At 32.1% G+C, this 24,992-nt stretch overlaps 1 long non-coding RNA gene across 1 annotated transcript; it reads left to right on the plus strand.

Annotated features, from left to right (window-relative positions):
- Positions 1 to 398: 398 nt before the first annotated feature.
- LOC145090536 (uncharacterized) lies at positions 399 to 5,212 on the plus strand. Its single transcript, XR_013701634.1, has 5 exons — positions 399 to 589; positions 718 to 808; positions 3,670 to 4,626; positions 4,724 to 4,908; positions 5,005 to 5,212. It is a non-coding gene; the product is annotated as an uncharacterized LOC145090536 (long non-coding RNA).
- Positions 5,213 to 24,992: the final 19,780 nt, after the last annotated feature.

The following is a 24,992-nucleotide window of genomic DNA, read 5'->3' on the forward strand; positions in this document are numbered from 1 at the left end:
TAATTTAATGTTCTCTATTCTTCTCCCACAAACAAAACAAATGATAATAGAGATAGCAAGGGAGACGAAAGTGCGTACGTGAAGACGATGACCGGTTGAAGCGCAAGTAGCAATCGAGTAGCTACGGTTTCCTTTTATTTCTCTTAATTTCATTCGTTTAATTAGGCGAATACATGTGTGTTATGCAAAATACAATAATTTTACAAATATATGTTTTTTAAATTTAAATTTTAATTAGTTCACTACTAGAAACTTGAGTTTCAGCTACGGATTTAGAGAGGGATTAAATCTGTAGCAAATTTTAGGCTTATAGAGAGAGAATTACGAGAGATCTGCGATGATTTGAACAATTATTTTATTTATTCAACATTTAGCATATTAGAGAGTGTTTAGCTAGGGATCAACTACAAATCCCACAAATCGGTGGAAAATGAAGGCATTTGGCGACGGTTCAACGAGGGAAAAAAAATGGTCGACTTTTTGGCCATTTGGGCGAGAGAATGCCGAAGGAGCATACACACGTTATGTTTTTATAATTGACGATCCCACGCTGAAATTGACGCTCCGATTCCAGTTCCACGAAGTTTGTGTGAGTTTCCTTCCGTCCCAAATCAGATTTGTCACTCCAATTGAACACGCTCTCACCCAAATCTGAAATTGACGACACTCTCGAGTTGCAACTTGCTTAACCTAATCTCACCCTCTCTGTTCAAACAGATGACGACACCACGGACCATTGCAGCTTCCGATTCCGACAGCCTCCACATTTTTAAAATCTAACATTATTCTTTGTTAACTTCCGATTCAGGTAAATCTCTTGATTTTATTTGCTTTAGTCATATATTAGGTTAGATTTGGTTCAGTTGCACAATATATTACGTTAGGGTTTAATTTCTCCATTTTTTTTCCTTTTTCAATCGTCATTCCTCTTATGGTTTGGTGGTGTTTGGTGTTTGGATGCCCTCCTTCTGGGTTCTGGGTTCATATCAAGTATTCTTCATGTGCATCTAGTCTATTGTTAGATTAGGAGACTTGTGAGTTTATATTGTTTGCAAAACCTGTAAATCCATGTGTTTTCCATGGAAAGGCTATTGATTTTTACTGATCGATGAGTTCTACCTCTTAGTTATGAATGATATAAATGTAAATTGGAGCAGGTTCTGGTCTTTATCTGATTTTTCTTCCTACTACCTTAAGAGCATCTGTTCTGTTGGTTGATTGTGCCCACGATGTGAAGCTTATATTTGTGTATATTATAACACTTTCCATATCAAAACCAGCAATGAACAAATGGATCTAGCTGCACAAGTAGGTGCAACATAATATTATTTGATTGCTGTTGAATTAGAGTTGTTGATGATATCTTTCAAAGTTAGCTTTTAGAAAAGGTAAATTCTAAAATCACCAGGGATTAAGTTGTGTGATTGTTGTGGATGAGAGCATTCTCAGTGATAATTCATTTGGTCAAATGCAAAAGGGTTAAATGTAAGAAATAGCAAACTAATTGTTTGATATTATGTATTTTGACTTCAGTGATAATTCATTTGGTCAAATGCAAAAGGGTTAAATGTAAGAAATAGCAAACTAATTTCATTAATCTGTTTATTATAGCATTGTAGTTTCATTTGTTCTCTGTTAAAACATGTTAGTATTGTATTGATGTCTATATGATTCTAAAATCTAAATGAGTTGTCTCCAATTGGTGGCCTTCATGCGTGGAACACACAGTCCTTAATTTCCATGAAATTTGAACCTAAAACTAAAAGACAAAATTAAAGATCAAGAGTTATAATAAACAGCCCCAGTCCCAAGTAAGACTGATCAAAGACTTGAAAGTTTATGAACCCGAGAAGATATCTAGTTTAGTTGATGGGTAGGCTAATTACTAATTATTTAATATGTTCTTCTAACATGTATCAGAGAGAGCAAAATGAAAGTTATATTGAGTATACTTCCATGTATTTTTAAATTTAATACATGTAAGAAGCAAATAATCTGTCATATCATAATGAGCATCTCAATTAAGGCTTAATTATGTATGTACATACAAGAAGCACAATATAACTTAATCATCTTAATAATTAAAACATCATTAAACTTTCACAATTTTTTACATCCAATAAACGAGCAAAAATAAGTTTTTATATAATAATACTCATATCAGTTAAGAACTAGTTATAGACATACATATATGAAGCAGAATCTAAGTTTGGCTTTTCTATTTTCTGACCATTTTACCCCTGGACACCAATGCATGGATCTTTGCTCTATTTTGGTAACATGATTTCCGAAAGATTCACATAGTTTGTGTAAGAAACTTACTTGAAGAGAAAGATCATAATCCCCTCTGCGTTTTTTTCTCCCTATGGTTTCATTTTGTTTTGGAATAATATGGTAAAATGACGACTTCGCCCTAAATTTTGTATTTTAATAGAAATTTGATAAGGGCCTAAGGGGGGATAAGATGGTCATTATGCTAGTTATTTTGTTTTGGAATTATATGCTTAGGTCCATGGAATTTACATTTTGCCATTACGATTTTTTATTAGAGCATATCTAATCTTGGTAAAATTATTGCATTTTCACAAATGAAAACATTTATAGTTTTCAATCATTACTGCATTTTCAAAATTTTAATCATTTATGCCATCATACTTTTAGTTTTTAATTATTTTAAAGTTTTGAAAATTTAAATGTATTTTTTTCAATGCATTTTAATTTCAAAAAATCTTCAAGTTTAGTGCTCTAAGTTAAAAAATCAACACATTTTTAGCATTGTACTTTTAGTTTCAATATGTTATTCAAAAATTCAATTTTTCTTTCATATCAAGGATTTTTACTTTTAAAAATCAAACCATTTTAACATTGTACTTTTCAATCATTATTAGATATTAAAAAATTTAACAAATATGACACTGTATTTTTAATTCTTATTTCTTTTAAAGCTTTGTAATTTTTAAAAGTTCTTTTTTCAATCTAATTTTATAACTGTTTTTTTTCAGTGCGTTTTTATTCGAAAAATCTTCCAATTTATCATTCCACTTTTCCTATTATTAAGACACTGAATTATCAAAAATGAATCCATTTTAACATTGTACTTTTAGGTTTCATTCTGTTATTGAAACATCCAACTTTTATTTCAGATCAAGGCCTTTTACTTTAGGAAATCTACCATTTATAGCATTGGACTTTCAGTTTTTTTCTTTTCCTTTTTTTTTTTAAATTGTATATTGCATTTTCAGAAATCAAACTGTTTATAGCATTTTACTTTTAGTACTCAAGTCTTTTAATGTATTGTCTTCTTTTTAAAGCTTTTTATAAATGCCTTTTCTTTGAAAAATCTTCCAATTTAGTATCCATCTTTAGTTTTCTTATTATTAGCACATTGTATTTTCAAAAATCAGCCCATTTTAGTTAAGAAATCTACTTTTCTTCTTTACTTCAGGAGCAACTATCTGTTTTGTATAAACTTCAGACTCACACAGAAGGACCCAATGAATGAGGCACGAAATATGAAACACGTGAAATGTCTGCATCATTGTTATATAGTATTACATTAGATAACAAAAGATATGCAAATGACACTTTAGGTCCCTGTAGTTTTAATTTTCTGGAATTATATTTTCTGTAGTTTTTAATTTGCATGAATTACATTTCTGGTCCCTGTAGTTTTAAATTTCAGGAATTACACTTTTGGTCACTATGAAAGTGGGAAATAAGCAAAAGACACTTTTGGTTCGTATAGTTTTTGTTTTCCAGAATTATATTTTTGGTCCTTGAAGTTTTTAGTTTGCTGTCAGGGTGTCAGACTCAGCCCAAGACCCGCCGTTGTATATATGAGAAGTTCCTTCTGGGAGTGGTAAGAAGTTGCTATATTATTTATTTATGTTTTTGTAGGCTAAATGTGTGCTGGATGCCTTACCAGCAAGTGATGGAGCTTGATTTTAGGGCGTCCTCACCAGCGTCAGGCCTTTTTGGATATTGCCTTGAAGGTTAAATTTTTGAAATAAATACTATGTATTTTCTATTCACCACATGCTTTCATGTATTTCTCCTCACTTTTATGCATCCTGAAATGCAGTGTGTTGTTCATCCATAAGATGAAATCCGCGGAAAAGCTATACGACTGGTAAAACTTTTACATTTTTTTTTGTTTTTTTGATACACAAAGTCAAAAGTACTTTATGATTGAATTTTTGCTGTAAAAAAACTTTATGTAATTAATTTCATCTTAGAGAAAATCGAGGATTTTGCCATAAACAAATTGCTCTCGGCTGTTAACAGAGCAGTATCAGCCATCAGATGCCGAGCTGTCAGTTTGTGGGGCCAATGAGCGAAAACCTCAAGGGCAGGTGTGCTACGAATGGTAATGGTAATTGAAATACTTTATCTATTTTCAGATGGGAAATCAAGAAACATCAGTCAGTGGGTCTCAATGTCACCTGCACAAGCTCAACAACACCTTTCTTTGTTTATGGCTTTCATACAAATGATGACTTGCCTGTGTTTTGTTTTATTGTTTCTGTTTGTTACATTACATACTAACAATGTTGATTTTTGCAGAAACCTAGTCTTTTTCAACTTGTATTTGACAAATATGATCATGCTCCAAAGGCGGTTAAGCAGGTGGGATTTTTTTTTTCTTTTTCATGTTGAAATTTTGTGATAAACAGATGTTTTAATTAATTTTGTTTCACTTTTTTCTTTATGATATAATGTACAGGCTATTCATCGCCATGTTCCTATACTTATCCAGGCTTTAGGCCCATCATATTCAGATTTACTCTCCATAATATCTGATCCACCTCATGGAAGTGAAAACCTCCAAGGTATGTGAAGACTGTATGAAGAAACTTGTTAAATTTGCTAAAGGACTATCCAAACTCGCAAGGTTTGTACTTATTAGAGGTAATATGATGTTAACCATTAGTATTTGATGTTTTTGAATGACTTGTTAACCTTTTGTATTTGATGTTTTTGATTGTTTTGAATAATGTTTTATAGGAATGAGAATCGAAGATGATTGGATGAACATGAAATGAAGAGAGCAACTAAAATGTTATTTTGAAGTTATGTTTAGTGAAAACTCATTTCCTGATGCTTATTTTGAAGGTTAAACTTTTTTCTGTTTGTACCTCTTTTGCATACTTTGGATTTCTTGGTGTTAAAATGTTCTCAACCATTGGGAGTTTGATGTTATGTGGATAGTTTTGTTTTTAGATGTTTTTTGAATGATATTTTGGTAAACTTTGATAGTTTTGGTATTGTAATGTTTTGTTGTATCATTATTTGATTATTTGATGTTTTTTAGTATAATAATTTGATGATTGTAGTATTTTTTTTTCTTCTAGAATCATAATAAAACAAATGATATTACAAGTTCGCGACAGATTAGTGACAAAAAAAATAATAATTTAATGCATGAATTTTGCGAGGGATTAGCTATTGAAAAAAAAAATCATGTCTAAAGTTTGCGACGGATCAACGACGGAACAAAAAAAAATTAATGTATGAATTTTGCAATGGATTAGCTATGGAAAAAAATCATGTCTAAAGTTTGCGACAGATCAGCGACGAAATTTTTTTTTTAGTATATGAATTTTACAAGGGATTAGCTGTGGAAAAAAACTGATCACTGAAATATGCGACAGAACAGCGACGGAATGACTTTAACATATTTTGTCGCTAATGCCCTAAGTAAATGTATTGAGTGAAATTTAGCGACGGATATTCTGTCGCAACATTTGTCGCAAGGAAAAACCGATCCGTCGCTAAAACCCTCGCTGAGAAATTAGCCACATTTTAATTACCTATGGAGTGAATCCGTCGCTGATCCATCGCAAACAACCTTTAGCGACGGAATAGCGACAGATTCTTCCGTCTCAAAAAAACCCATGTTTCTAGTAGTGGTATCATAAGAACCATTAAGTATCATAAGTTAAAAAACTATTGAGTCATAGTTGTTAATTAGATGTCAGTGAAAAGTTTTGTAGGTTTAAATAGATATTATGGAATCATTATTATAAAAAAATATGAAAAAACATGAAAGTTTCAAATAATTTTGATGAGAGAAAAAATGTCTCATATAAGTATAATATTATATAGATTTTATATATTAGACATTTATATTTATATTTTTTGATTTTTATTATACTCATTCAAATTCAAATTTCTCGTGGGATTATCCTTATCAAAGATAAATTTCAATTCAATATTTTTGTTAGATGTGATGCTTAGTTTAAAGAGGATATCTGGATCAACGAATTGCAAACATGAGATTAAGGGTATGCATCTACCATAATAAATAAAGATTATTTTGACAAATATCACATTCTAATTGAATTTGACACATGTTGGTTTTTAAGAATTTTTGAAATTTTTTCCCGGTTGTCAATTTATGGTCTTTTTCATTTTTATTTAATTGCCACATAACTACATTTATTATGGGAATGGGAATCCAATGCCAACTCTAAATCCGTTAATTCCTTATTTAGTTTGCTAAATGTGAGCGTTAATGAAGAAGTTTATGTTTTCTAATTACAATGATAGATATGAGTAAAGCTAAAATAAGGCTATAATTGTTATTCCATTTATAAATTATATCCCAACGATTTTTTTTGGAATGAAATATTCCTTATTATTAATTGCCAATCTTGAATTAATACACTACTTAAAATTATAACATATTTATGAACAATGCATTTTCAGATTTTTATGTTTTTACCATAGTATTTTTCAACATACTAAGATGAGTCATCTGTGAATTTTTCCTGTCTTTGCCACGTTTCATATTTGTTTTGGTGTAGTTCCTTTTCGATACTTTTACCTCCCGCAGGATTGATGAGTCATGACCAATGTTTTAAAAACCGGTTTGAAGGGTCGGTCGAACCGGTTGGATCGGGAACCGTAGAAAGGAGTGGTTCAGCGAACACCGGTTTTATGTCTATTTCTGAACCGGAATGAATCGACCGATTTTTAAAGAACTCCGATTGAGCTGTTTAAATTAAACCGGTTAAATTAAAAAAAATACAGAAATAAATCATTTTCATAACAAATTTTTGTTTTTCACATCTATTTATATTTTTTTGAATAAAAAAAACATGTTGAATGTTATAAAGTTTTTTAATGCGTTTATATTTATCTAAAATTATATTTTGTTTTTGTATTATACTTTATTTTATTTTTGATCTATGTGTATTGATGTAAAACATACGGTTATGTGTTTTTAATGTATTTGAATTGATCTTCAATTTGTATCTATGTATTTTTTTTAATGTTTAAACTTGTAAATGTCTATGTGTGTGTAGAAAAATAAGAAAAACAATGAAAATTATAGAAATCGGTTTAATCGATGGTCAAATCGGTTGAACCGATCACCATACCGGTTCAACTATGGTCATGACTGATTTTCCCTCAAACAATAGACATTTATATTTTATGTATATATATGATTTGTTTAAAAATAAATGTCTTCCTCATTTTTATTTAAATATAAACTCATATACAAATATATATATATATATATATATATATATATATATATATATATATATATATATATATATATATATATAGGAATGAGTTCTATGGAAAACAAATAACTAGGGCAACATCTACTATATATATATATATATATATATATATATATATATATATATATAGGGAGATGATCAAATGAGAACACCTAAAAGGTTGAGAACGCGAGAACAATTCTGAACCAATAAATATATAAAGGTAACTAGTAATTGTATATTTTAATTAAATTAAAATAAAATAAAATTCAATCAAATTCCCTTAAATTTAGGATCAGTTACCAAAAAAGAAATAAATATTCAATTTTTTATTTTTCTTATTAATGGAATATAAAACACATTTTTATCAAAATTTATTTTAAAACTGAAAAAAAAAATCAATTTTTTTCTCCTATTTCACGGTTTTTTTTTGTGTTCAAAAAAATGAATAGAAATCAAACACCAAATTAGTACATTTGTATTCATAAATGATTTTTTTTGTCAAAAAACCTCATACTACTCCAATCACAAATAAATACACATCAATTTACAAGTAATCCAATTTCTTTTTTTAATCAATTGAAAATAAAAAGATCGTAAAAATTATCATTTCTCCATAAAAAGAATACCTCTAATCATAAATAAATATACTCATTAACACATTCTTACACTGTTATTCACAAATGAATACACTGCTATTAACAAATAAGTACCTTGTTATTCAGAATTGAATAAATGAATACCTCTAATCATAAATAAATACATTCATTCACTGTTATTCACAAATGAATACACTGCTATTCACACATGAATGCGCTGCTATTCATTCACTGTTATTCACACATGAATGCACTACTATTCACAGATAAATACAATTTTTCATTCTTCCATTTCCTCTCACACTCCCTTCTTTTTCTCTTGTCTTCGAGGTGCAACAAAAACACCCCCACTAGAGGTGTTTGTTTGTGGTTTCCGGCTAGCCAAGGGCAACAACCCCCTCCGTTTTCTCCCACTGTTTTATGACACACCAAGCAACCCAAAAACCCCCTGTTGTCATTTTCTTTTTGCTTCTTCCCCCTCTCATCGACAGTAACTGGAACAAGAAAACGAAATGGTGAAGAGGTTGCCAGAATAGCCCCTGCCACTCAACTACTGCGATGAACCACCAAATTGGTGGAGGTGCTCCATATTCTTCTTTCTTCGCTCCTGAAACAATTTCATACTTCATCATTTCATGTTCTTGATAGAAAACCCCAAAATCAGAATTAAATACAGTTAACAATCAATTAAATGAAGCAAATTTAGTAAATAAAGAGACTGAACAAAATACAAAATACATATGAATTTCTATAATTGTAATTATATTCATAAATGAATACACTTCTGATGATGTAAATCAATAGAACGAAAATTAGATGAAAAGGTTGAAGGGGGTGTAAGGTTACCTTTGAGCTTAATGGAAAGGGTTTTTTTCCCAAAAAAAACAAGAAAAATCAAAGCTTCCAAAAAATAGCCAATTGATCTACTCAATCCACAATCATGCTCCAGATATCCCCCACCCATCACTATCCCAGGTTTGTATTTCAACTTCGTCCCTATCAATTCAACGAGTAAATCGATTTCAAACTATCGTTCACTTTGAATGAACATAGAGTTAACTTCAACTACAATACAAATTAGCCCTATATTCTCTTCAATTTCTATTTTCCTAGTATGTAAACAAGAACACTCAAAAAATTGGAACATGAAATTAGAAAAAGAAAGAGAAAACCTAGGATTACCAGTTTCGTTGATTTCAACATGACAGTCATCAGAGATTGTCTCGAGAAGGCGGAGAAACGAGACCTCATGAGGAAGGAGTCCAAGCCAGGTGGCGTCGGCACATATATCATCGATTAGAATCGGTGTTGAAGCGAGAGGTGATAGAAGTAGTCGTTGCCTTAGGTTTTGACTACCTTTAAGCTTCATATACGATACCTTCCTCATCTTTTCTTTTCATTAACAACGCCTTTACCCTAACCCTAGCGCTGATCTTCGCTGGAATTACTTCTTCTGAAGCGAAAGCTGATGTTGGATCGTCGACGATTGCCGTGGAACTGGAATCCAATGTCACTGATTTGATACATGGATTCAAACCTGAAGTTGGGGTAAGACTGCAGTGGAGCGATCTACGGGAAGAGAGGAAAGAAAAGGGACCCGAATTCATTGAGAGAGGCGTTTATTTTGAAACCCTAGAGAGAGATCGAGGGAGATAAAGATACGGGATTATGAAAGGAAAGAGGAGAGAGGGTGAGAAATTGTAGGAAATAGGTAATTTTGCAATTCCCATTATGCCCTTATGGCAATTTAAAAGTTACACTTTAATGCCCGTAGTTTTAGAATTTATCATAAATCGTCCGCTTAATAATAGCCTTAGATCTAAATATTTAAATGGTCCAGATCTGTTCTCACGTTTTCAACCTTTTAGGTGTTCTCATTTGATCTTACTCCTATATATATATATATATATATATATATATATATATATATATATATATATATATATATATATATGATTATATTATACTTGTGTAATACAATATCTATATTATTTATATTACATGACATTTAATTACTATATATTTTTAATATACATGTAAAAAACGTGAATTAACATTTTAAGCTTTGATCATGCAAACATAAAAATTTCTTATATTAATTAATGGTATTTTTAGTTATCTATACATTTTATTTTGTAATATCTCCATTTTACTAAGTTAATTAGTAAAAAAAATATTTTTTTGATTATAGTTATATTATAATAATTAATATTGTCTTATAGATTCCAACATGATATGGATTCTATTGACCTAAAGACAGATGCAAACAAAAAAAAACTCTTATGGATAATAGAAAATCCAATGTTATTTCTATCATGGTAATTGGTAATTGTTTGTCTACTATCCAAATTCAAAATTGTCATTATGAGGAAAATCAATTGTTTTTGGAAGTGATTTTAGACAGGTTCCACATGTTGTTCCTAATGGAAGTAGACAAGACATTATGAATGCTCCATTAAGTTCCTCCTACATTTAGTTAAATTGCAAAGTCTTAAGCTTAACGAAAAAGATGAGGTTAAGTGCTCAGGCTTATGATATTGAAGACACGACATTTGCAAACGGCCTTTAGGATATAGGAGTTGAAAGGTTGGTGGTTTAATTGATGGCGCGACAATTATTGATATCCCAGATGACCTTCTCATTACCAATTCATCTGATCCTATTGGTTCGTTAATTGCATTTGTTTATCCTTTCTATTCTTTAAAATGCTAAGAATCCGACATTTTTCAACAAAGAGCCATCATTGCACCAAAAAATGAAATCCTTCAAGAAATAAACGATTGTTTGTTATCATTATTTATGGGAGATGAAAAAGAATACTTAAGTTTAGATAGCCTTTGTTATTTAGATGTTGTTCACGATGACTTTGATGAAAGTTTATACTTGCCTGATGTTCTAAATGGTCTTACACCGTCAGGTTTGCCTATTCATAAGTTATTATTAAAAATTGGTGTTCCAGTTATGTTGCTAAGGGATATTGATCATAAATGTGGTTTGTGTAATGGAACGAGGCTATGGGTCATAGACTTATAGCATTGGTTAAGGGCGTGTTATAGAAGTAGAGATAATTTACGGAAGTAATATTGGAAATCATACATTTATTCCAAGAATGTCCTTGACACCTTCTAGATAAAAGGATTCATTTCACATTTCAAAGAAAACAATTTCCAGTGACTATATGTTTTTGCGATGACAATAAACAAAAGTCAAGTACAATCGCTATCGAAAGTGGGTTTTTTTAGACAACCAATGTTCACTCATTGATAGTTGTATGTTATATTGTCCAAAGTTAAAAGTAGAGATGAATTAAAAATATTATTTCTAGACAATGACGGTAAGCTTAGTAATATGATATCTGATGTTGTATTAAAAGAAGTCTTTAGAAATTTGTGATTCATAACAATTATTTACAATATTTCAATAGTTTTTTTATTAGTATAGATTCAATTACTACTTAGTTATCAATTCATTTGTATTTACTTCAAAAGTTTACTTTAAAAAATGTTTATTGTTGACGCCATCATATTCAACACAACTATTTAAAAATATGTCAATAGTTTTTTATTAGTATAGATTGATTACATACTTATTCATCATTTCGCTTATGTAAATGTAATACTATAAAAAAAGCTTAATATTTATACCTTTAAATTAACTTTTTTTTAATAAAATCGTATAATACACGAGTCTCACACCTAGTTATTAATATTTGACATATAATAAAAAAGAACTTCAAAAAAAATTAGCACTTGTGAGTAAAAGTTAAAGGTATGCAATTTTATACCCTTAAGTCAACATAGATCCGCCCATTATGTAACGTCCCAAAATTCAAGACTAAAATTTCTTTTAATAAAACATCACTTAAGGCAAAATCATCGATTCAAAACATGATCAGAGTAATAGTTTCCAAAACACATGTTCGTTATCAGAGTAAAACATTCCCAGGCTGACTAATCTATGGTGTATGCCATGCGATCATCCCGAGCTCCATCATCCGCTACCGGAAGCACCTGAAACCAAAATTGAAAACCGTAAGCACGAAGCTTAGTGAGTCCCCCTATCATACCACATACCATACAATCATATGATAAACAGCTAGGAGATACGGGCCTCACCCACACTCATGGAGATACGGGCCTTGCCCACACTCCGCTAGCTGGGAGATACGGGCCTCGCCCACACTCAACTATCTATGAGATACGGGCCTCGCCCACACTTAGCTACTAAACCATAACATACAAGTATATATAATCATATAATGAACAGCTAGGAGATATGGGCCTCACCCACACTCATGGAGATACGGGCCTTGCCCACACTCCGCTAGCTGGGAGATACGGGCCTCGCCCACACTCAACTATCTCTGAGATACGGGCCTCGCCCACACTCAGCTACTAAACCATATATCATAACATATCATGCCAGCAAATAAACATATCATCACATACTGTCAGACGTTTCTGGGGCGTCTGACTACCCTCCGGTCCTAACAACCGAACTCTACTGATGAGTCATGGTACCCCATCCATGCTCCTACTGATAGTGAGATACGGGCCCAGCCCACCCTCACTCCTTCCCTAACTTGGGCCTCGCCCCTGCTCTACTGCTACTGAGATGTGGAACACCACCCACACTTTGCTATTGGTGAGATACGGGACCTCGCCCACACTCACCTCCCTACCAGGCACATACAAGTATCACACAGATAACAAGTATAAACTATCACATAAACCATTCCTTGGGCATCCACCCTCTATCATTGGACCTCGTCCCGAATATCATGCTAGCATACTGTGCCTAGGGCTAACCCCCAGGTCTTCTACTCATAACTACATGGGCCGACATTGTGGCCGTAGACCCATTCATACAAAGGGAAACTCACCTGCACCGGCTGAACTGGCTGATGAACCTACTAGCTGCTGCCCGACAACTCTCTGAACTCCTGCTCCACTCGCTCCCCGAGCTACCAATGTCAAAGCAACACTGAGTCTAACTGACCCCCGAAAGACAACCAAGTCAACCCTGGTCAAAGTCAAAGTCCTGGTCAAATTCAACATTCCTGGTCAACCCTACTCGCCGAGTCACCCTATTGACTCGCCGAGTTCATATGTTCAGAGTCCTTCTCTTTGCGACTCGACTCGCCGAGTCAGTCCATGACTCGCCGAGTCTACCGATTTCCGAGTCCTGACCTGTCCAACTCACCGAGTCTCCACTCGATTCACTGATTCGAGTCTCAACTCGAAGGGTTTGGGGTTTCGCGACCTGACTCGCCGAGTCCAAGAACAGACTCACTGAGTCCAAGACAACCTTCAACAGACTCGCCGAGTTGTTCATCCAACTCGCCGAGTTCCTGCCCAACATCATCTGACTCGACGAGCTGTTCATCCCACTCGTCGAGTTCCTCCAAATCTTCATGCTACTCGCCGAGTCCACTCAAAGGACTCGCCGAGTCCATTCAGATCTCCAAACATGCAGAGGACTTTTGAGTCATGCAGGGACTCCAAACCATAGATCCATACTTCCAAAGCTCAATCCCCACGTAAAGTTGCAAACTTTACGTATAACTAAAGAGATCTAGGCTCAAAACATACTAAGGTTTGGTTTAAGGATAAAAGGGCTTCACCAACTACTCATCTTCTGATGCTTTATGACATATTGGACCATCCCAACACTAGATCTAAAGTGGCAACATCATATCTAAGCCCCTAAACTCGAATTGGGTCTCAAACAACCATAAAACCCCCAAATCTCATAACAAAATTAGATCTGAATGCAAAGAAGGGAAAATGGCAGCTTAATACCTCCAAGATGAACTCAAACTGAAGTAGATCTCGGATATACACCTCTCCTTTGAAGCAACCTTCTTGATCTTCAAGTTCCTTTCCAAAATTTCCTTCCTCCAAAGCTATTTCTCTCAAATGATGGAAGCTCACACGAAATATAAGGTTTACAGGTTCTCTAGGATGATATGGAGGCTGAGGGAGGGACATAACACCCTTTATATAGGATACAACTCCCGGAATTAGGGTTTTCCTCGCACAGACCAGACTCGCCGAGTCTCCTTGGCCGACTCGCCGAGTCGGTCACTTACTCCTCGACCCGGATCCCGCTCGGACTCGCCGAGTTCCTCCTTGGACTTGCCGAGTCTCCCCTTAAAATTAGAGTTTTTCTTTCCTTTCTTGGCCTTCAAAACTTTGGGTGTTACACATTAACAAGCCATTTGATATTCATTTGGGAAGACATGCCTAATGTCCATGTAAGTAGAATTGGTCATATCAGATATGATGGCTAACATCCTAAATTCCCTAAGACATTCCTTCAGCCTCATTAAATGCCATGACCAACTCTCTATTTTGTCGACTACGTAGACAAAGGGGCAAGATTTGGTGCTTTTCGTCCATTTGAACCACTAAGAACGTATTTCCTAAGTAGTTACCTTTAAGGGAATTGTCTATTAATACCAATGGCTATAAGCTATTTAGAAACGTCAACATCTATAATATTTGACCATGTAGCGTAACAATTAATCAAATTGAATCGGAAACAAGTGTTGTGTTATAAATGAGTATTACCATGCAACTATGGGAGATAAATGAAAACTTTAAATGATCATAGTCACCTTTCTTGATATGGGTAACTCTTTAGTGGATTCACTTTTTCGAGGGTGGAAAAACTATATTCATGGATTCAATTGGATGAATTCATTTCTAACAACAACAGAGCTATGATAAGATAAATATATATATGTGGTGCTTGCGATAAGTTTTCAAAACCTTAACCATATAAGTTAGAAAAAAAAATATGCACTTTGAAATGTCATCCTGAACTGTATCTGAAATTAACCATGTTAGATAAAGTATGTTTAAATTATACTTTATAAAAAAAATAATATGAAATGTTGTAGTCCGGAATACTTTACGTTACAACTTATCAAAAATCAGACACTTTAAAACGTCTGAAACAAGTTATCCGGACATGTTGATCATTTCAACAAATACAAAAAAATGAGTCATTTTCCCAAATTTCGTAGAAACGTTTAGTCAAATTTGTGAATATCCCTTAATATATACTTTGAATATATTTGTCTTTTTGGCAATAATTCATTATTTTCCATATAAAGATAACTTTTTTTAGAAAGACAAATAAATTTAGTGCAAAAAAGCTAGCGAGAAACTAGACAACAATACAAAGAGTTAATGATGTGATTTTGTAAGCAAAATAACACCCTCAAAAGTGGAACATGGAAACATGAAAAACAAATTACATCATCCCCACCAAACCAAAATAGTAGCAAGCTATTAGAACCTTATCAGGTATAGCCACATGGTTAATGGGCCTATGGGATCAATAGCCACTAAGAAAATAACTCATCATCAAACTGTCTTTAATATGAATATCCATGAATATATGGAGTAATGTATCCGCCTAAAAGAACTTCCAGAGGCAGAATGGTCAATAGGACGCCAACTAACAATAAACAATAAGTTGAGGCAACAATGCCCAAAACAACAATATTGTTTAGGAGTTTTACCGAGATAGCAACCAAATTTAAAATTCAAGTTAACCAAGATCCATGCCGTTTTCCAGAAAATGGCAACTGCTACCACTTGACATTAACTAGAGCATAAGTCAGGGTAGATTTAGTATGTAACATGGGGTAGCAAGGGTTACCCCTTAAAATTTCTCATAAAATGTAAATTTAGTAAAAATTCGTCGAAAATCTATCACAAAGTCTGATAATTATGAATTTAGCGTACATTTGTTGGTTTAGTGACACTTTTGTGAGGGAAATTGCCTTCGAAAATTAGTTTTTTTTTCTTGTAAGTGAAACCTCTAAAAAAGTTTTAAAACCTCTAGTTTTTTTGGGTCCATCACTAGATAAGTTAATTTCATTTTCCATTGTCCTTAGTGTTACACCAACTTCATATATCTACACCTTAATATGAGTAAGATGTTGTTTGTTTTTTCGAAGCCAAAATGTCTACAGTCTGCGGGCCACATCTGCAACCCTCTGCAGCAGAAGATGTGGATCAAACGTCTGCATTTTGCAATAAGAAGTTTGTTTTTTAACGTTTGCAGGCGGAAAAAACATACCAAAACATAATCTGATTTCTGATTACCAAACAAACATACCAAATCATAATCTGATTTCTAATTACCAAAGCTTTAAAATTTTGATTTCTGATTTTTTAACTCATTACCAATGCAAAAAAAAAAAAAAAAAAAAAAAAAAAAAAAAAAAATCTGATTTTTGATATCTTAAGTCATTAACAACAATGATAATTTGATTTTTAGTATAAACAAACTATCATCTAGTTTTAAACAAACATCAAACATCTCATAACATAATTTGATTTTGAAAAAGAAAAAAAACTAATCTTCAAAACATCCCAGAATAATCAGATTAGCATAAACAAACATGAAAAAAAAAATCATCTACCAAACATCCCATCAAACAAATCAGATTTTTGCAAAAAAAAAAAAAAAAACAAAAACAAAAAACTGATATTCTAGAAATCAGAAATCAGATGTGTTTCTTCAAAAATCAGAAAACAATTGATTTCAAATCAGATGGGGAAAAGAAGAAGGAAAATTTTACCTAAAAGGAAAATGATAAGGAGAGGGAAATCGGTCAAATGGAAGGAAGGCGTCATGTGGAGAAGGGAGGATTTGTGTTCGTAGATGGTTGTGGAGGTCGGAGCTTTTGGCACGTCCGGTGGTCGGTGTGTCCAGTGGATAGTGATTCTGGTGGTCGGTCGGAAGGAGGACGACGACCGGTGGAGGACGACTGGTGGAGGAACGATCGATGATGAGGAGAGGTATGGAGGTGCTGAGAGAAAAGAGTTACGTGTCTTTTTTTGTTAGGGTTAAATGAGATGTGAAGATCTTAGAAAACATTGGTCCATGTTTGTAACAAGAAGATCTCGTGCATATGTTTTTAGGGCTGCACACTTCCTAAAAAACAAACATTCTGCAAGGGCACATGTCTGTACAGCGCAGACAAAAGTGGTCTTGCAGATCTGCAGACAAAAAACAAACATCCCCTAAATAAATTTCTCAATATAACCACTTTACATATAACAATGAACATCTACGTTTTCCCTAATAATGGTACAATGGATACCAACTTTTAAATTGACCAAAAAATCACATTTTAGAAGCCAATATAAAGGTAACTATTTTAGTTATGATTTTACTTCTTGTAATAATACATGGATGGAATCTATAAAATAGTAAATGAAACATCATATCATGTATGGACAACCCAATTTGCTAATTGTCGCTTTCCATTATAATACTTCTCCATTATAATACTTCTGCAAAAGTCAGTATTATTAGTATTCTTTTTCTAGATAGAAGTACATGCTGATAAGATGGACTTGGAATCACACTTAGCCAATATTAAGTACGAAAATATTATATTCTTAAAGAGAAATCAAATATCTTTCTAACAAGTCGATTTGAGACCCATGACCCATGACAAAAACAGCAAAATAAGACCCTTTAAAAATTTAGAAATATGTAGTCAGATAACCGAATCAATACAACTCTTAAGCTGTGCTCCTAAAGTTGCACAAGAAATTCTTGAATATATGACATTGCACAAGAAATATTTTATCGTTTGTACTAAGGTTCACAAAATTAAAAAAATGAGATTTCTTTATACCTTTCGTATAAAGTATGTAAGGTGGCTATCAATTTACACATGTTTTACATGTCGATCAACAAGTTTTATTATATTACAAAAGGTTGTTGATTCAATTCACATACACTCTAGCTACATATAGCGCTGGCCTAATAAGACATTTGGTAAGAAATAAAATCAAGTAATTAATTTCAGTAATAATGTATATAATAGGAAGTTATTTACACACTTTTAAAATTATGGATTATTTAGGCGTGGATATGATTAGTCAAGTTCACGACCGAAGGTTACATCGAAGGGAACACAAAATGACCTTTAATTCTATTTAACATCTTTCTTTTCAACCTTTTGGATTTATGTCTAGGGTTTGGAATTTATTGACGGGGATAACAGATGGGGACAAAGGAACACTAAAATCCCTTTTGGTCATATGTGTGATGCTTTTCCTTTCCATTTTTACTTTCTCTTGGTGAAATTTTGAATATCTTGTAATAGATCCTTTAATTCTTTTAGAGGAAGTTTGTAATAATACCGTTCGATGTTTTATGATCTTTGGTCCCAATAAAGCTTGTTGGTTAGTTGTAGTAAAATGAAACATCTACTAATCTACTAATCATATTAAAGTTAACTAATCATATATAGTATCAAAAACATTCTCCTAAATGTGCTTTTATTTTGCATATTTAATAAAATATTTTGACAATCAATTAATATAAAGATTTGATATGTAAATGTGATTATGATATAAAATTAAATATTTTAAAATATATCTATCAAACAAATCAATAAGGTCATGCATTTACAACAACTGACCCACCATCTCCGTGGACGCGATGTTATCCAAACTCCTAGCATCAATGATCATCTTTGCACTGTCCAATTCGGACATAGATTTGGAATACAGCCTTCCGTCTCCTCCTCCTTTTTGTTGGTGTTGGCTCACGTTGCCTCACAATCTAAACGACAGTGAAACAATCTCCTCTCCTAAGCTTCAGAACCCCCGCTATGTTTCCGACTTTCACTTACCTTTAGAGCTTCCTAGGCTCTAGGCTCCACAACGTGCACTCTTCCATCTTTAGCCGAAATGGTTGTAATGACCTTTCTATTGAAAGATCACATTTCACCACTACAAGATTTGCAATAAATTTGTATAAATAATAATGAATATATAAAAGTTCCCAATAGCTATAACATAGATCTCCATTGTTGATACAAAATTTAAACAAACTTTAGCTAAAAATGTATATTTCTTATGATATTGTAAATAATAGACTAAAATGCAAATTTGGTCCCTGTGGTTAGCAGAAAAATATGGATGGAGTCCAAAATCTTTTCAACTTGCATCACTGATCCAAAATCATAATTTTTTTTATGGTTTTGGTCCCTGAAAAAATTGAAAAATACTATTTTACCTTTTTATTTTTTTTACATTTTTTATATTTATTTTAATCCTTTTTAATTTTGAAAAAAAAAGAGCAAAGCTTGCTCACCCACCCCTCCACCGTACCCTCTCTCTCTCTCTCTCACATCGTGTTCTTAGTTTTTCATCCCATCCCCACTCCTTCTATGTTAATTATGAGGTCACTTATCAAATCCTTTCTCCATTTACCTTTATTCCAATAAACCAACATAAACAAAAATTATTAGAGAAAGGGATAATGGATTAGAATCAAGATTAAAGCTTTGTAATGGGTTCCATCTTCCTCACATCATCATCGAGTTCACACCAAACCTGCATCACATATACCATCTTCTTCTCCAAGCTACCATATCTACATATCAACCTTTTTCACCACCGTTTACTGAGATCCCTACATCACCATCTTGACCCTCTATCATCTCAATAGCTAACACCATCACCTGTAATAAAAAATAAAACAAATAAAAACACCTTTGTTCTTCCATGGTATAATAGACCCGAAAATCAATTCCTCGAGGGGAAGAAGTGAGACACAGACACAAAAAGCGGTCCATGTTAAATCCATATTTGATTGGTGGTGGTTTGGTTTGAGGGAAGCAGTAAGGAGTACGACATTCAGATGCTCTGGTGGTTTGAGGCGTCGAAACCATAATCGTGGTAAGTTCGAAAGGAGATGTTGTTTTCCGTAGCGATGGTGGTCACCCCTTTTAATCCGTGGAGGGGATATTGGGGCTAAAGATGAAGGTGGATCAAAGGAGAGGATATCAGAGGGTATTTATACCATAAACCCATGAGCTTCAAGCGACCTGGATCAACGATTCCGACAACCTATACCGTTTGCTTCTCGTTTTTTAAAACCAACTTAAACCCAAATTTGATTAATTGTGATTTGTTTGTTGTAATCTTGATGGGCGATGAAGACAATAGGGACGTCACAGGAAGAAGGTGTCTCGGAGGATGAAGACGATGGGTTTTTTTTTATCTTCTCTGTGTGTGTGTGTGAGAGAGAGAGAGAGAGAGAGAGGAGAAAGAGAGAGTGAGAGAGAGAGAGAGATAGAGAGAGAGAGAGGCATGGGAGAGGGTACGGTGGAGGGGTTGGTGAGTTGTCTTTGTTATTTTTTACTTACTTTCAAAATAAAAAAGGATTAAAATAAATATAAAAAACTTAAAAAAATAATTTAAAATGATAAAACAGTCTTTTCAATTTTTTCAGGGACCAAAACCATAAAAAATTTATGATTTTGGACCAATGATACAAATTGAAAAGATTTTGGACTCCATCCATATTTTTATACAATAATAAGTTTTTAGAAAAAAAAAAATCTTTATTCTAATTCTAGAAATAAAGAAAAGTTGGAATAGATAGGATGTTGGATATCACAAAAAAATAGCTTTATTGACATAAATTCACATGAAATGGAAAATTCTAAAAGAAAAACACCAATAATTAGTGACCGCGTAATCAACTGCGCCGGAAAATGATTGCTTCTTTTAAGTTGTTCACTTATTAATCTTTCTACTTTTTACTTTTTGTCTCTCATTCGTATCCACTTTGACCATCTATCGATAAAAAGAAAAATTACTTTCTAGGTTATTAATTAACTTTTACCATTTACTATTTAACTTATATTTTGTTGTTTAAAAATATATTTTAATACGTTATTGTCATGGATTATTTGTTAGAAAAAACTATTTAATATCAACAAATTTTTAGCCTGATGATATCATCAGGTGATGTTATCTGTTTTTGAAGTTAAGAGTTTAAGTTTTGACCAACATATAGGTGAAATAAATAGTAGATTAGTTTTATCATTTGAAAAAAAAACCCATTAAATTTAATTTTCTTTTCAAGAAATACCATTAATTTTTTTTTTATATATATTTACCATTAAACTAACATTTACCCCATGATGAGAGCCTAATGATTCATGAGTAAAATTTCTCATAGAAGATCCAAACTTTGAACTTTAATACACTTAAAATATTGATAGTGTTTCGTGATTAAATTATGCATGATTTTGAAAGACGTGTGTATATAGGTTGCTTAAAATTTAAATGGTACACTTTCCCATCTTTTAAATTAGCATGACGATTCGCACACAACAATTTTTTTCCATACAAAAAATATATGTTTTAATATGTTGTATTGAATAACTCCACAAAACATAAGTAGTTGTGCATGGAAAAAAAATTATTGTTTACGAATTAGTGCCTTTAAACTAATACTTATGTGTTGTTTTTTTTTTTTTCTAAGAGGGATCAATTCTACAATCTACAAACCATATCTATAGAAAAATAAAGTTGGTCATACCTTTGCAACCTATAAGAAAAGACAATTTGATCTTAAAGTTTGTAGGCTATTAAAATAAACTTAAATTTAAATGAATTGTTTTTTTTAACTTAAAAAACATTTTCAATAATTCTAGTTTTACAACATTGAAATTTAGATAAACTGAAATTTGATATATTTTTTCAGTAATTCTAGTTTTACAACACTAAAATTTAATCCGTACAACCATCATAATATTTTTTAAAAGCACTCATTTCATATTTTTACATTAACAACTAGTAAATTTATCTCGTAAAGAATTCATATATTCTCAGTCTATTGTACTACCATATGCTTCAACCTAATCTCCTCATCATCAACGGTACATGGTTATTTTGAAGCGGCACAATGGTTTGATCGTATTAAGTAAACAACTTATCGTTTTACCATTTTTAGGTATAAAATTATGAAGCGATAAATAATAACACCTACATCAACAACATTGACTCTTAACATGATTGACCGTTTTTTTGGAACTAACATGCTATTTGTTTTTTCGAAGCGAAAATGTCTGAAGTCTATGGACCACTTCTGCAACCCTCTGTAGCAGAAGAGGTAGATCAAACGGCTGCAACATGTAACAAAAAATATGTTTGTATTTTAATATCTGCAGACTCGTGCAATAAGTTAAAGTAAGGTGTGAAGAGGTTTAAAGCAGACGATATAGTGATGCGCCACATAACATACCCGCATCAGTTTTTAAGTTAGAGGTTTTTTGAAAAAACAAACAACTACAAATGGTCAAGTGCTACGCGGCGCAACAATAACCGGTCAAAAGTGATTTTTTTAGAAAAAACAAACAATACCTAATTCTTTGGAAAAACATGCAATGCTAATGTTTTCTTGTGTAACCAATAAAATTGTGTCAGCTTCTTCAATATAGAGAATCATGTTTACAATACGCCAAAAACACACCAAATGATGTTTCAAAGTTTTGTATGTGGAATGTTAATTTTTTTTTGTTGGTCAATGCACATATTTGTCGAAAATCTTCAAATTAAAATTTATCGAAAATATGATTATATTACTCAAGTACCTTTTATTTGCAGGGCTCAATAGACAAACAATGATCCATAAATTATAATAAAATTACGTTTAAAAATATTATGATTTTAAACAACACAAAATAAAAAAGATTTTAAAAAACGAAAGAGAACAAGTTATGAATATATTGAACATACGAGTGTATTATAACTCTAAATCAAATAAGATATATATTTAGTAAAATTTAAACAAATTAGATCTTTTATGAATATATTACATGACATATCACATATGAATATTACATAGTATATTCACCTGTGAATATTAGGTGATATATTCATTTATGAATATTACACAATATATTCACATATGAATATTACAAAGTGTTTTCACAAATATATATATATTTGTGTTCACATATGAATAACATATGAATAACATACATATTTGCATATTTGTTTTGTATTTCAATAATCATATACTGATTCTGGAAAGAAAACATATTCATATATGAATATAATGTGGTAATTTAGTTTATGTATTTCATCAAATAGTTGAAATGCATACAAATTAACTTTTTTAAAAATGTTAAAAACATGATACTTTGACTATTTAAATCTTACAAAATAGTAGATTAATAGAGAACTATATGAAATTTTCTAAAAAAAAACGATTTGATCTTTTTCTAACCTTAGTTTTGAAGTTTTATTTGATGATCGATGTTGAATGAATGATATGAAACGGATATTTTTGTTGATTATTGATGATGTTGATCTAATGATGTTGGGAGTAAAATTAATCGTAGATGTTGAAGATATGATCATATTCAAACAGAATTGAAGGTTGGATTAAAAGAACCAAAAACAAAATTTTGTTGTCAACTGTTGAATGGTGTTGATAAACATGTTATTGACGAAGATCGGTGATTGATTAACACTGGATGATGTTGATGAGGTTTAATTGAAGAAATCTGGATGATTGTTGAAGGTTAGAGGAGAAATTTGGATGATGAACGATCGATTATGAATGGATTTGAACCATTATCTAATTTCTACAGTTACGTATTTGAGATTGAAGGTTATTATCATATTTATAAGTTTGCCACCGTGTTTTTTTATGCTTAGATTAAATGATTGACTGAGAATGATTCCCTCATTCTCAACATTTTTTTCTTAATTGAACACTCCTATATTTATTGGAATTTTAATTTGAATTCATTGGTGGTTTGAATCAACTTTTAAGTTTGAATTTGAGTGTGAATAAATCAAAGGTTTGAATCGATTTTGGTGCATACTCAAATTGGTTTTAGAAGAGTTTATTGGTGGAGATTAACCGTGGAGATAGAGATTTGTGGTGGTGGTGGGAAAAAGTGGTGATGGAAGGTGGTATTTGTTGTTGGAATTGTAGGGCAACAGATCAAGGTAGAGGATGGTGGTGGAAGTGGGTTGGCTAGTAAAGATAACCCGAACATAATTGAATATTTTTTCTCATTTGACCTTGATATTTTTTTTAATTTTTTATTAATAAATGATATTTTTGTTATAAAATGTAGAAAAGTTGTTTAAAGTACGTCGTTATATATTTATTTTAAATGGTTCATTAGCTCACATATTAACTTTTTTTTTTGTATATATATATATATATATATATATATATATATATATATATATATATATATATATATATATATATATATATATATATAAAAATTTGATAACTTTGATCTATAAAACATAATTTAAGTTTTTTTAGCATTGATATTTTTCTATAATTTAAAATAAGATTTATTATTTTTAGATAACTTAAAACCATAGGTGTCATACCATAATTTACCATACTATCGGTTTACAATGTCAGCACCAGATCATTTTCCCTTTACCTACAAAACTGGTGGGTAGTTACTTGTAACGCCTGAAAATTTGGGCTAGTCAATTTAGAAATAATAAGCGTTAAAAATGATTTTTTGATAGGAAATTATTTAGAATAAATAATTTTAACTAAGTTATAGTATATGTCACAAGGATTCCATACATATAAAGAATGCTAAAATCCGAGTTATAACGAAGAAGTTATGACTTGTCGAAGTTTCGCGACAAAACCGACACGACGTTGTCTGACATAAAAAGTGAGTTTACGATAAAATACTTTTTAGCCTTAGCGATCTAAACGAAAGTCATAGTACATGTTAAATTGAGAGAGTGCATAAAAAGAACGCCCAAATCTGACTTCGTATGAGGAAGTTATGATTTTTCTAAGATTTGACATAATAGTGCACAACCCGAAATTCGAATATTAGATCGACAGATTTTTCACCGACACAACCTCAACGATAATCGAAGATCTCATTAATAAGAGCTCAACAGCTAGCCTTTGTACGCTAAACGTAGCACTACGGATGTCCTACATACTAAGTACGCCCAACGATCTCGCATGCTTGGTCCAGTAGTCACCACATCGCCTAATCCGATGAACGACATGTGGTCCTCGTACGTGCAACGTAGGC

The sequence above is a fragment of the Lactuca serriola genome, chromosome 2, assembly GCF_051521515.1.
Source record: "Lactuca serriola cultivar US96UC23 chromosome 2, Lser_US96UC23_V15, whole genome shotgun sequence".
NCBI lineage: Eukaryota > Viridiplantae > Streptophyta > Magnoliopsida > Asterales > Asteraceae > Lactuca > Lactuca serriola.